This window comes from Macaca fascicularis, chromosome 1 (genome assembly GCF_037993035.2).
Source record: "Macaca fascicularis isolate 582-1 chromosome 1, T2T-MFA8v1.1".
NCBI lineage: Eukaryota > Metazoa > Chordata > Mammalia > Primates > Cercopithecidae > Macaca > Macaca fascicularis.
The window spans coordinates 24,390,035-24,403,571 of record NC_088375.1 but is presented as its reverse complement, the minus strand read 5'-3'; the positions used below and the strand labels follow the sequence as shown (position 1 = coordinate 24,403,571).

At 36.1% G+C, this 13,537-nt stretch overlaps 1 long non-coding RNA gene and 1 pseudogene across 1 annotated transcript in view; one reads left to right on the top strand and one right to left on the bottom strand.

Moving 5' to 3' along the window:
• Positions 1-13,537, top strand: part of LOC107128767 (uncharacterized) — a 134,447-nt gene that overhangs the window by 90,321 nt on the left and 30,589 nt on the right. The gene's annotated exons all lie outside the window — the stretch shown is intronic.
• LOC141409247 (flavin-containing monooxygenase 5-like) lies at positions 3,827-10,458 on the bottom strand (annotated as a pseudogene).

Genomic DNA, 13,537 nt, shown 5'->3' with positions numbered 1-13,537 from the left:
GAAATTATACTACAAGGCTACAGTAACCAAAACAGCATGGTACAGGTACAAAAACAGACACATAGACCAATGGAACAGCATAGAGAACCCAGAAATAAAGCCACACACCTACAGCCATCTGATCTTTGACAAAGTTACAAAAATAAGTAATGGGGAAAGAACTTCCTATTTAACAAATGGTGCTGGGATAGCTGGCTAGCCATATGGAGAAGATTTAAACCTACCTATCATTATGTACAAAAATTAACTCAAGATGGATTAAAGACTTAAATGTAAGACCTCAAACTAAAAGTCCTAGAAGAAAACCCAAGAAATACCTTTCTCAATATCGGCCTTGGCAAAATATTTGTGGCTAAGTCCTCAAAAGCAATTTTAACAAAAACAAAAAATTGACTAGTAGGACCTACTTAAACTAAAGAGCTTCTGCACAGCAAGATAAACTATCAATAAGTAAACAGACAATCTACAGAATGAGAGAAAATTTTCAAAAACTATGCATCTGACAAAAGTCTAATAACCACAGTCTATAAGGAACTTAAACAAATCAACAAGCAAAAAGCAACCCCATTAAAATGAAGGCAAAGGACATGAGCAAATAAGATATTTGCTGAGAAGTGTTTTATTATTGATTATGTGATTGATTTTAGATTATGTGCCATGTAGTAATAAGAAGAATGTATATTCTGTTGTTTTTGGGTGGAAAGTTCTGCATATATCACATATATTTAGAATAATTAGATATTCTTATTGAATTGAACCCTTTATCATTATATAATGCCCTCAAATTTACAGGGGAAAAATCCAACAACCTCATAAAAATGGGCAAAGGACATGAACAGACACTTTTCAAAAGAAGACATACACGTGGCCAACAATCATATGAAAAAAACTTCAGCATCACTGATAATTAGTGAAATGCAAATCAAAACCACAATCAGACACCATATCACATGTTATCAAAAAATAACATGCTGGCAAGGTTGTGGAGAAAAAGGAAGGCTTATACACTGTTGGTGGGAGTGTAAATTAGTTCAACCATTGTGGAAGAAATGTGGTGATTCCTCAAAGACCTTAAGAAAGAAATACCATTTGATCCAGCAATCCCATTACTGAGCATATACCCAAAGGAATGTGAATCATTCTGTTTTAAAGACACATGTATGCATATGTTCATTGCAGCACTGTTCACAATAGCAAAGACATTGAATCAACGGAAATGCCATCAATGATGGACTGGATAAAGAAAATGTGGTATATATACACCATGAAATGCTATGCAGCCATTAAAAAGAATGAAATCATGTCCTTCACAGAGACATGGTTGGAGCTGGAGTCCATCATCCTCAGCAAACTGATACAAGAACAGAAAACCAAATCCTTCATGTTCTCACTTATAAGTGGGAGTTAAATGATGAGAACACATGGACATGTAGAGGGGAACAACACACACTTGGGCTGATAAAAGGGTGGAGGGTAGGAGGAGGGAGAGGATCAGGAGAAATAACGAATGAGTATGAGGCTTAATACCTGGGTGATGGAATAATCTGTAAAACAAACACCCATGACACAAGTTTGCCTATGTAACAAACCTGCATATGTACTCCTGAACTTAAAATAAAAGTTAAAAAGACATACATGCAGCCAACAAATGTATGAAAAAATGCTCATCATTATTAATCATTAGTGAAATGTACATCAGAACCACAATGAGATTCCATCTTACACTAGTCAGAGTGGCTAGAAGAAAGAGGGGCAATATGTGTATATATGTGTGTGTGTGTGTGTGTGTATATGTGTGTGTGTGTATATGTATATATATATATGGAAACCAACATATCTACCTAAAGTAGTGATACACTGTAGATATTTTTAAATGAGAATAAAATGTGTTATTATTAGAAATGACTTCACTAAGGGAATAACCACATGGCTTTAGAATGTGAACGATGTAAGATGTAGAAACAACATAAGCCACTTGGATATGAACTCTGGCCTCAGTGTACAGCAGTACATCTTTTAAATTCTTGACTTGTCTAATTGACAATTTTGTGTCTCAAATGTAGAGGATTCAGTGAAGGTATCTACTATTTTCTATCACATTTTGACTCATCAGGAAAGAACTGTCTGGTGATGTATCCTGATTAGATACAATTCTGACTTCTCATTAATCAGATCATGGAGAACTTGATAAAAATTATTTAGGAATCTGTGGGAAACTTCTCCAGATGACTTAATCAATTTACTCTGGTTATCAGAAACTACAATGCAATTCTATCAAACTTGATCCTGATTTTTCTTCTTCTTTTTCGTTTTACACCCCCTGGGTTCAAGTAATTCTCCCACCTCAGCCTCCCAATTTTTTATATTCTATATTGGCATTCCTGAAAAGGTGATATAGTTTATTGGTTACAAACTTGATTTTCAGAGTCAGAACTAGACTAATACTGGTCCTGTCACTTACAAGTTGTGAGAACTTGGAAAAGTCTCATAACATTTCAGTCTCAGTTTCCTAATCTATAAAATGGTAATAATAATAATATAACAATCAGATCAGATTGTGATAATCAGGTGATAATACACCCGATTATTTTTAGCTAAATATATTTTTAACTAATAGTATTTTTTTCCAGGAATAAAGCTTTTTGATTCTTAACATATGTAGTTTCACTCAATATAATGTAAATATTAACACCAGTCAGTCATTAATATTTTTCAAGGGCCTACACGGTGCAGCCGCATGATTTTAAGAGTGAATCTTCATTGGAAAAACTTACGTTCAGTGACACACAGACCTTTGGTAATTGTAATTTAGTACTTGAACTATAAATTAGTAGCAGGAAGCCGTATTTTCAGTTCTACTTTACTATTAATACACATCTTTCATCTTCTGAATACTTTTTCCTCAGGGAAGAACCTGGAGTCACACATCCTACATCAGTTAGTCATAAAGCTATGTATGCTTTTTCATCCAGATACTTCTTAATACTATTATTTTTTAATTTTCACTGCTTTACTTCAAGCTTTTATCTTTTGCCTAGGTTTTTTTTTTTTTTTTTTAAATAAAGGAAGCTGTGTAGGAAGAAAAGGGAAGAGGACCAAGAATAGATACATGGATAACACCAAGTTTTGAGGGGCAAGTGGGGAAAAGGGAGCAAGAAAGAAAATAGAAGAAAAATGGTAACAGAAATGAAAGAACAAGAGGAGGAAGACATGAGATGAGAGGACTGGATAAGGTCAGAGAACTAGCTAGCATGTAGTGGGGTGACAGCGTAAAAGGAAGAGGCTGCAATCACAGAATGGGCCCTGGAATGGCATCCGGATGCACTGCAGTTCTGGGTGATACGTTCCAGGATGGCCATGGGTATGGATGGCTCAAGTGAAGTACGACAGGAGACCAGGGCAATTGAGGAAGTCAAGGGGCTGCACTGCATGGGTATTGGGTAGTCATACATACAGGCATTGAAATTGTCCTGGTTGACAGTAGGTTTGAGGGTGACAGTCAGGTCCTCCAGAGCAATCACAGTTTTGAATCTGGGAGTGAACAGGAAGTGGTTAATAGATGATAGCAAAAGAGGAAATAGAGGGTGGCAGAGTTAGATGGTGTGAGTCTCAAATAAAACAAGTATTAAAGTTTGTTTCTACTCCCCTACCACCAACCCCCCACATCTGTTTCTTAGCAGAACCTTAGTAGAATGACCATGAGCTATTAGTAGGAAGGAAATAACTTGAATACTCTCTATCCAACTAAATGCTACCAAGTATTAGAATGGTACCTTTTAATTCTTATTTCTTAAATATAGCTTATAGATTCTGCTTGGTCTAGTAGCTTTAAAATATTATTTATTTGTTTTAAACCCTACACCTTACCTGTGTTGAGGCTGTAGTCCATAATTGTCATGGTTAAACCTTGCATTTAATTTATTTTCTACCCATTTGTTGATCATGAATGTGGGGAAAATTTTTTCCATTATTGTATTGTAACAAGTGAAGACTGTGATATCAAAGGATTTCCATTATCCCAAACCCAGTTCCATATCCATGCACCTCGTCTTGTACTGAGGAAGACCTGTAGGAAAGAAGTTCTTGCCAAATTACCATTTTATTTCTTATTACTTTTATCTCAGAAGCTCAGATGCATTTTTTTCTAAACTGTCAAGGGAATATGGTTAACTTCCCATATCATCTCATCCCCCCTTCCGGATTCTCTTCCTTCTCTCTCACTTTATACATTTCTCAGGTCCAGGTCCAATTATTTAAAGTCATTTTAATTCATCTGTTTATTTTTTGTTTCTATTTTAATGTTTACTTATGGCCCTGCTAGATGTCTGGAATTTCGTAGGTCTCAGAATGTGGGAAAAAAGGTTAACATGAATGATTTATTATGTTGAGAGCTACAAGTTAGTATCCAGGCTCCTTCTCATTTCTATCATTCTACAATTTAGACTGATGGAAAATATATGAATGCAAAGACTGGGATAACAACAAAAATACAGGCTGGGCATGGTGGCTCATGCCTGTAATCTTAGCGCTTCGTGGGGCTGAGGCAGTAGGATCGCCTGAGCCCAGGAGTTCAAGATTGCAGTGAGCTACAATAGTGCCACTGCATTCTAGCCTGGGTGACAGAGAGCGATCATGCCTCTATTAAGAAAACAAACAAACAACAACAACAACAACAAAACCACACACACAAAAACCAAAAATGCAATGTGAAAATGCACATCTTGAATTTTTTTCACATTTACAAATGGAAAATTTAACATGAAAAGTATGAAGTCCATGAAAAATAGAAGATACATTTTGTAAATTCTCTATTTTGAATTATTTAACTGAGATTTTAAAAGTCTATAGAGTTTTTAATGAAAATACAATCACTAGCTTGTGAGGTCTTTAATCTCAGAGATTATAACTCATTTATCGTTGTATCTTGCATACAATGCTTGGCAGGGGTAAGATAGCACTCAGAATGGTTGACTGAATTTCATCCATACAGAAGACTCTAAGTAGTGGAAATCTTGTGTCTTCTTCCTGAAAATCTTAAAAATGAAACTTAATTTTGAGTTTTGAAAAGTAATCTCTCCATGCTCTTTAGGGGTCAAAAACATTCCCTGTAGAGAAAAAAATAGTTCATTTTTTCCTACTCTTCATTTTTTTTAGAATTTTTTTTTAGGAAATTCACAAAATTTCCACCCTATTTCTAGCAACTTTCTCATGTATCAGCAGTGTATTTTTACTCGCGCTTGTGTATATTTTTCTCTGTTTAAACTTTATTTCCAGTGTGAAAATTTTGGAATTTTCTGTAAAATTCATTTCAGTTTGAAAGCTTCCATCTCACTAGCATAGCGTAGCTATACCTCGATAATTCCAAAGCTATCTGACTCTAGTTTGATAGATATCTTTCATGATTTCGTGCATTATGGTATGGGAGGGTACTATTATTTTGGTTTTCTCCATTCTTTCACTCATATATAATCAGAAGAAGAAAGTGCTATTACCAGGTTGGAGAGCAGCAGTCAAGGTTGGGATGTTACTGCTAAAGCAATAACAAAAGCCTAGACTCACCATGGTCCATGCTTTGCAGGTATAAGGTTACACCAAAGAACAGAATCAGTTTAGAATGTCAAACCTGTTCAGCAATGTAACTGATCTCGCCAGCCACATCTGCTCCAGAATTCCCGATGCCAACCACAACTGCTGTCTTCCCCACAAAATTGTCGTGATGCTTGTATGCTCAGGTGTGGAGATATGGACCTTGGAAGTTCTTGATCCCTATAAGGAAAGGGTAGAATCTCTCAAATCACAAACAGAAATAGGAAAGGCTGTTTTAGAAAATTTATTTCTAAACTTGAAGTATATGTTACTTTAATCCTCTTCTGTGTTGGTTGGTCAGTTGCTGCCAATGTTGCAAGATGTGATTATCTAAGGAAAGAAATATCTAATGGCAGTGATGATATGGCTAAGACAAAAAATCAAAGCATGTTAATGTTTCCTTTTAAAAATCCAGTTTTAAATTTGCTCAATATGATGACTTGTCACTTTAGGAGGGTTTGTCTTTTTCTTACTCTCTACTGATTCATGAGGAACTGTTCTTCTATTTTTGTGACTCCATAAATAGATGTCAAAAATATCTAAAGATACTGAGTAACATAGAGCAGTGTTGTCTAAAAGAAATATAATTCAACCATGTATGCAGTTTTAAATTTTCTAGTAGTAATATGAGAAAAGTAGAAAAAATATTAACTTTAATAATATATTTTATTTAACCCAACATAATCTGTTATCAGTATATAATCAATATAAAAAGGTTTTTTTAATTTTAAAATTTTTATATTTTATTACCAATTAATATTTTTAGGCAGGTGAGTAGTTACACACTTTTTAGTGGATTCGAACTTCCATGGCCATTGTCCTGCTTACAAGGGCATTATTGACATACTTTATACATTTTTACTATGTCTTCAAAAGCTGGTGTGTATTTTACACTAAAATTACTTCTCAGTTCATATTAGCCACATTGCAAATGCTCAGTAGCAATATCTTGCTATCAGTGACTAAGACGGTGCAAGTCTAGAGTAACAGAAATTTCAAAACATCTTTTAAAAATTTGGCTGGGTGTGGTGGCTTACGCTTGTAATCCCAACACTTTGGGAGGCCGAGGGGGGCAGATCATGAGATCAGGAGTTCGAGACCAGCCTGATCAACATGATGAAACCCTGTCTGTACTAAAAATACAAAAATTGGCCAGGTGTGGTGGCACGTGCCTGTAATTCCAGCTACTCAGGAGGCTGAGGCAGGACAATTGCTTGAACCGAGGAGGCAGAGGTTGCAGTGAGCTGAGATTGCCCCATTGCACTCCAGCCTGGGCGAGAGAGCAAGACTCAATCTAAAAAAATTGATTATTTCTTGAAAATATTAAGTAATATTTCAAAAATAAAGCCAAATCTCAAAAATATTAAATAAAAAATTATTTGTGGCATATTTTAACATCCATTGAGTCTTGTAATGACCTCCAAAATATTTCCTGAATTTTTCTCCTCCTTTTTGAGTCCTACTACCATTACTTTACTAGAGGCTTTCACCATCTCTTTAATGGACTATTACAAAACCCTCTTTATTGATGTTCCTGCTTTGCCTCCCTCTTCCGTATCAATTAATATTCCACATCACTGCAAGACTGATCTTTACAAAATAAAAGTACGATCACGTACCCGCCCCTCCAAACATAAACACAAACACACAAACACACACACTTCAGTGGTCTTTTATTGACTCCTACATGTCTCTCCCTGCACACTCACCTGCTCCAGGAGCATCAGGTGGGTGTCGTTCCCCGAGCTCCTGTGACTATTTCACAGGGTATTACTCTTCATGTACCGCTTCCTTTCCCCGGAATGCCTGCTCTGAGACCTTGGCTTGCCTGAGGAACTCTTAGTTTCTAGTTCAAGTGTTATATTTCTATTATCAGATCTTTCCTGGCTATTCCAGAAAGTTGCTACACCCTCTTTTTTTTTATATCCCCACTGTACCATGTAAACAGTTCTGTCCAATGCTGTAATACTGCAGATATTATGATTCTTAGAATGCACATATTTTTCTTGTACACTGATCCTTTAAATACCTGGGAAATCCTTTAAGGGCAAACACTTTTAATTGTATTAGCCACTGCAAATCATGATCCCATCAAAGACACAGGTTTGCTTTCCATCAGTTTCTACCACAACATCCCACTGGCCACAGGATGAAAAATCAGGGTGCTTCCTCACTCTGCACACCTTTGACTGGGAACAAAGAAAGATAGCCTTGGTTTTAGAGCATTGTTCTCAGTCTTCCATTTTTTCCCCCCAATTCTGTGTCTTAACAAATAAAATAGGTGGTGCCTTTTATATTCAGAGTTTCCGGATCTTTAGGAATTTTGTTCACATAAATGTCCTAAAATGATCCCTTTTCAGACATCAAGGTACCTTAGAGAACAAAACACGGTAATCTTCCCCTATAATTTATGTTCTCTATTTAATAAAATTAATTGAAAACGAGATTTCAGGTTCAAATAATGAGACAATGCTTTTCCTCTGGTGGGCAAAACTAATATTAGATTCACTAGTCTTGAGACTAATAGAAAACATGCTATTTCTCTCTGAATCGTAATGGAAAATGCAAATTGAAAATACGCCTTAGCTTTCTCTGGCTTACACAAGATTTGCCTTCAACAATCTGTAGGTGATGAGCATGCTTTTCATTCTTTACCAGAAACTGGATGTGCTTAATAAAGTGAAAGTGCCTGGTGTACATCCTGAGATACTCCATCATTTTGGAATTGTGCAAATAGTTGGGATAAGGATCAGGGAAAGGGTAGTCGCTGAAGGTTGTCATCTCCTTGGAAGTGTTGCAGGTCATAGATTTGTATATCCCAGGTCTTCCGCTTTCAGGTGTTTCCTGTGGGAATCAACAAACCCATGGCTGTCAGGATTCAGCAGCACAACAAAGAATGTGTTAGGTATGATCAGACAGGTGGTTTTAGGCTTATTTTTCCTTGAAAAAATGTACTTGACAGTCAGTTTACTGTAATATTGCCCAACAGGAAGGACGGAGGCATTGGACTCATTTCTCTACAAAGGGAACTCTTTATCGTTCAGAATTTTGCTTATAATGACAGACCTAAATTAATACCAGTAATTATATTATAATGGAAGGAAGATTATAGATACTAAAATGCAGCATAACAAACAAAATTAAAACAGACCAAAAGGGGTTGAGAAGAGAAATTTCCAAAGGGTAAAAAAGACATCACAACTAAAAGAATTTGGATTAAGAGAAGCCCCCTGGAAAAAAGCATTATGAGAGCTGAGAGAAAAAAAATCATGCAAATGTGATGTATATTAAAATGTTAAGGGATTAAAAACAAAAAGTATTAGATAAATATGTTGAATACTTAAGAGAAAAAAGGCTGGTTTTTAAAAAAGATGAATTATACTTCAAGAAGACTTACTTTCTTTTATTATTATTATTATACTTTAAGTTCTAGGGTACATGTGCACAATGTGCAGGTTTAATACATAGGTATACATGTGCCATGTTGGTTTGCTGCACCCATCAACTCGTCATTTACATTAGGTATTTCTCCTAATGCTATCCCTCCCCCCTCCCCCTCCCAACAATAGGACCTGGTGTGTGATGTTCCCCTTCCTGTGTCCAAGTGTTCTCATTGTTCAATTCCCACCTATGAGTGAGAACATGTGGTGTTTGGTTTTCTGTCCTTGTAATAGTTTGCTGAGAATGATGGTTTCCAGCTTCATCCATGTCCCTGCAAAGGATGTGAACTCATCCTTTTTTATGGCTATATAGTATTCCATGGTGTATATGTACCACATTTTCTTAATCCCGTCTATCACTGGTGGACATTTGGGTTGGTTCCAAGTCTTTGCTATTGTGAATAGTACTGCAATAAACATACAAGTGCATATGTCTTTAGAGTAGCATGATTTATAATCCTTTGGGTATATACCCAGTAATGGGATGGCTGGGTCAAATGGTATTTCTAGTTCTAGATCCTTGAGGAATCACCACACTTTCTTCCACAATGGTTGAACTAGTTTACACTCCCACCAACAGTGTAAAAGTGTCCCTATTTCTCCACATCCTCTCCAGCATCTGTTGTTTCCTGACTTTTTAATGGTCGCCATTCTAACTGGCGTGAGATGCTCTCTCCTTGTGGTTTTGATTTGTATTTCTCTGATGACCATTGATGATGAGCATTTTTTCATGTGTCTGTTGGCTGCATAAACGATGAAGATATTATTTTTAAGAGTACACTTACTTCTATTCATCTTGGATGCTATCCGTGATATAAAACCTATTGCTTTAAGCTATGCATGAGTGTAATCATGATTACACACACCTTTCTTGGTAAAGGTAGTTTTTCAGCATACATTAAACAACACAAAGCAACATAAAGAGGATGATTCTATGGTAGAGAGGAAAATGTCAGAACCAGAATTCAGGAGATCTGGTCTTATTACCAAGTGTACCAGAGGCTGGATAACTACACAGACTTTCTGAGTTTCAACTTCCTCATCTGTAAAATTTGCATACTGATACCCCAAGTATTCCATATGGGGTTGTTGGGGGGATAAAAGTGAATAGGTTTTTGTAAGCACTTCAAAAAATTCCAGGTTTATATGAACATAAGATAGCACCACTTCGAAAAGAACACTTAAAGAATATCTAAGTTATATATCATCAGAGTTCCATTTCCTAGTTAGAAAGAAAACACTTCTCTCATAGTACACAGATACATCAGAGTTTATGAGAATGTTTATTAATTACCTTGTATCTCCACAGTCCTCCAATGTCATTGTTTTTTTCAGAACATACAGGCTCGAGTCCCTCCTCAAAGCACCTCTTAATGGCACCTAATCCGCTGACCCCAGCGCCAATCACTGCAATTTTTTTTTTGTCTTGCATGGTCGCTTGAATAAAGAAGACATTCAGTTTTGTTTTGGCAGACAAGATCAAGGTTTATTGCCCTGTCAGTGCCCCCATTTATTTTAGCATGATCATTATTTCCCTTGATGGAGGTTTGCTGGCTTCTAGTCTAGCTTATATTATTTTGGAATGCATATATTTAGAGACCAGGCCTTTGGTCATTTTATTAAAATCATAAAATATTTGCCTTATTTAATCAAGACGAAATTTGCATGAATTTCAGCTGATTCAAAATCTTTTATTGCAGCTATATCTCAGATTTTTTACACTCTATTAAATTTTATTAGAATATAATTTTTATATAATAAAAGCATCTCTAGTATAGCCTGCTTACTAATAACTAAGAAATGCTCAAGGTTGGCCAGAAATGTACATAGGAATGTTGTGTTGGGTCCTAATTCAAAATCAGAATAGAAGCTGGCCTCTATAAGGCATACTCTATTTCAACCTAATTAAATTAGATTAATTATATTTTATCACTGCTGTATGGCAGTCCAGAAATGGAAAATATCAGACTTGTTAAACAACAATTTCTCTTGTCTTCCCATTTAGTATATTGACAGAAATATTTTAGGGCTCTTGGTTTTGATGACTGTAGGGAGCAGTTTCTTAGAGAGTGTACTCATTTCTTGTTGCATCAAAGCTAAACATCTCTACCTGGCTTTCAAGGCTCTTGGTAAATCTGGATTCACCCTATTACTTGATCTTAGTGCTCATTCTTTGACATCACCCTGCCATCTTGCATGTCACCCTTATACTACCCAACACAATGTGACCTTTTTATTTTAGTATCTTCCTCCCTGTTATTCCTTCTGTTCAGAAAGTCTTTTCTTTTCCACATATACCCAATTACATCTATTTGTTAAGACTCATTTCTGTCAATTGAGAGAAATGTTGCTGAAGGTCAGATTTTCTATTGTCTCTTTGAAGTTTTTCTTGACCATTTTAACTCTTTTTGACCTTCTTTTACCTATTCATACTTGGCAGCACACAATTTAAAACTTACCATAGTTTTCTATAATATTGCATTCTTTCAGGTGTGCCATATTTCTTCTTCAACTTGATATCCTCATCATAGTGCCAAAGGATAGCACAGAAACTCAATGACAGAGACATGGCCTTGGTACTCGTAAGGTCAAGCCCCTCTTAACTCAGTGTTGTTTTAATGAAGGGATTCCTGCTTTAGCCCCCAGCAGGGGTGCATTTTGGAGGTATTATTTCTGGTTTTTCCTTCCTCTGTACCCTGATTCACTTCTCTTAGTGGGAGGACGAATGGCTTCTCTGATGGGCAAGGTGGCAGGATTTGCTGTCTGTTGGATGACCTGAAGCAAAGCTGAAGCACTGCCCCCTCTCACCTAGCCTCTTTCTTCTGCCCTTCAAGGGTGTGAAGTACACTTGTGGTCCTCCATGCACCTGGCTAGAGATGAGCACTCTAAAGAATTTATTCTTCCAGGCAGCTTCCAAAGTCTGGGTTTGGGGGAGAAGAAATAGGAATCTTATTCTAGTTATGGGGATGAGTCACATTCTCCAATCCAGCTTGATTGGGAAGGCCTTGTCCTTTTGGCAATAAAACTGATGCTATGTTTTAATGTTCACCTTTCTTCTGTGCCCATTTTGTACTTAGTTAGAAACAGTGAGAAATACATATTTATATTGCTGGTACCTTCACATCCATAGCAGTTTTACACACATTTTCTTCAAGGAAGTTTTATTTTCTTTTCTAATGTAGATATTCTATGTTTATTTATAAAAGGAGCTAATAAGTAATTTAATCGGTGTAAAACAAACTCCTACTGTCTTAAATTTTATATCCATTTGATATCTAGAACACTACTTATTCACACACAGTTATTATAGCTCATGAACTATTACAATGGACTCAGGAATGTTTTCCATTTTTTTTCTATCCCACAGTTAATACATACTTGCAAATTTAGAAAATCATAAAATGTCAAATTGAAAAAAAATAAAAATTGCTTCTTTCATCAACCCAGAGATTATACAGTATACATAGTTTTGGATTTCATCTCTCTCTCCTTCTCTCTCTCTCTCTGTATACCTACTTATATCTATCAATCTATATGTATTTTAAAATTTAATGTACTACTTATAGCAACTAACCTACTTTTTCATCTAACAATTTTGTGAATATATTTCCATACACAGTTGGCTTTCTGTAACCATGGGTACCACATCTGTGGATTCGATAAACAATGGATCAAAAATATTCAGAAAAAAATGAAAATAACAATACAACAATAAAAAATAATACAAATAATACACAATACAGTACAACTATTTACATTGCATTTACCCTGTATTAGGTATTATAAGCAATCTAGAGATGATTTAAAATATACGGAAGGATGTACATGAGAGGATGTATATAGGTTATATACAAATACCATGCCATTTTGTATAAGAAACTTGAGCATCCCAGAATTTTGGTATCTGAGAGAGTTCTAGAACCAACCTCCTGAGAATACTGAAGGACAACTGTATACAGGTACTAAAAAATATTTATTAAATGAATTAATACATTTTAATGGTGGAAAAATTTATATTATATTGCACATTTTAGATTTTTCCAGATTTCTACTATTAGTAAAAAATTCTTACTTTCCCAAAGCTTTTACTGAAATTTCAGGATATATTGTTGCTGTTGGAAGAGTGGTTAAACCAATGCAATAAGTGTTTATGGAGCAGAAGATGGAAGAAGGCGGAAAATTCAATAGACCCAGCTGACTAACCACAGTCTTCTAATGTCACAAAGGAAGGGTCATCTAACTTACTGTCTTTGAGGAGGGGGAATCATCCCCTTCCTGGGTTCTTGTGGGGTGCAGCTGTGCTGTTGTGGATTTTCCTGTCCCAAGCCCCTCAGGTTGGGTTGCTTATGTACCAAGTGATTATGTTGCAGGAGACAGTCTCCTCTCTTTTCTGGTCTCTTCTCTGTGATGCCCCCAAGGTGCCCTCTCGACATCCTGAGGAACCTTGGTGTTGCCAGTGCCTTCCCATCCTCAGTCCTCTTTTTTACTTAACCAGCCACTGTTTTTTTATG